Source organism: Phytophthora infestans, genomic scaffold, assembly GCF_000142945.1.
Source record: "Phytophthora infestans T30-4 supercont1.279 genomic scaffold, whole genome shotgun sequence".
NCBI lineage: Eukaryota > Oomycota > Peronosporomycetes > Peronosporales > Peronosporaceae > Phytophthora > Phytophthora infestans.
This window is the reverse complement of record NW_003303480.1, coordinates 10,331-11,811: the sequence shown is the minus strand read 5'-3', so window position 1 is coordinate 11,811 and position 1,481 is coordinate 10,331.

Genomic DNA, 1,481 nt, shown 5'->3' with positions numbered 1-1,481 from the left:
GACAAGGCGGCTACCGAGTGGGCGGATGCCAAGCGTACGCAAACGGAGCTGGAATCCAAGCTTCGCCGCACTAGTACGTGGATCCTCTTTTAGCCTTTGCTAGTAACTCCATATTCACTTGTTATTGTCAATCTAGGTGACAAATTGAAGGAAGCAGATGCTACCACCGCGAAACTCCAGGATCAACTCTCCGCAGCCCAAACTCAGCAGCAACAGCTGATCCTGGAGCGCGATCGTGGCTTGTCGGAGCGGGATTTGGCACGTCGACGACTGGCGCTGGTGACAGCTGCCGTTTCGGATCCACTTCCCCCTTTGTCGGGGCCCTCTCAGGCTGCTAGCGTCTCTGCTCCTCTTCCGACTGTAAGTGGGGCGGATTCGTCGGCTGCGAAACGCCCGCGTAGTGCATCTCCCGCTCCTAGCACCGGATCCTCCCGTCCCCATAAGCAGGCCCGAGCTTCCCCGAAAACCAAGCCCAAAACGACTCCGGTCTCTAAATCGGCTCCGCAAGCGGGATCCACTTCGGTGTCCAAGGCGGGATCTACACCCGCGTCCAAGACTTCCGCTTCCCCCTCGAAGTTGGGTGCCGGATCCAAGTCTGGATCCACCGCTAGATCCAAGTCTACCTCGGCGTCCAAGACTGGATCTGCCGCTACGTCCAAGTCTGGCTCCGGACCCCAGACTGGGTCTACGGCGTCCAAGACTGGAACCCGTTGCTACGTCCAAAGCGGGAGTGGGATCCAAGGCTGGATCCACTGCCAAGGCGGGATCTACGGCCGTATCGAAACCGGGATCGGCGTCCAAGACGGGATCCACCGCTGGCCCTTCGGTGACGACGTCCGCCGTTCCCCAGCCCGCTTCCATCAGCCCTTCGCCGGCCCGTACTGGACCCGGGAAGGGGAAGGCCAAACGTGTCATTCCCCCTGGATGTGGACTTGGCAGCTCGGAGGACGACGAGGATGAGGAATCCGACTGGTCCGACGGCTCAGGACCTCCTATCCGGCCGTCATCGAAGCGTACGTCGTCCTCCGGCCCGTATCCCTTCACCCTGGGCGATGAGGACGATGACGACAACGACGACGATGAAAGTCCGGAGGATTCGGAGGAGGCTCGAGCCGCTGAGGATGCCTTGAAGGAAGACACGCGACGGGCTCTGTCCCAATCCCGATCCGAAGCCCGGCGGATATCCCTCTCGACGCCGCCTCCACAAGTCGCTGGCACAGCCGGATCCGGAGGCGGCACTGCGCGATCCGCGATCCAAGTCGACAGTGACGGCGGATCGGGTAGCGATGGTGGGAGGGGGTCGCCTCGTGGTGGCGGACACCTTGGATCTGGCGGAGGGGGGTCGCCTGGTGGCGGATCCCCCGGATCTGGTGGAGGGGGGTCACCTCATGGTGGTGAATCTCCAGGATCGCCTCATGGTGGCGGATCCCCGGGATCATCTCATGGTGGCGGATCCCCTGGATCTGTCTTGATCCCCGCTC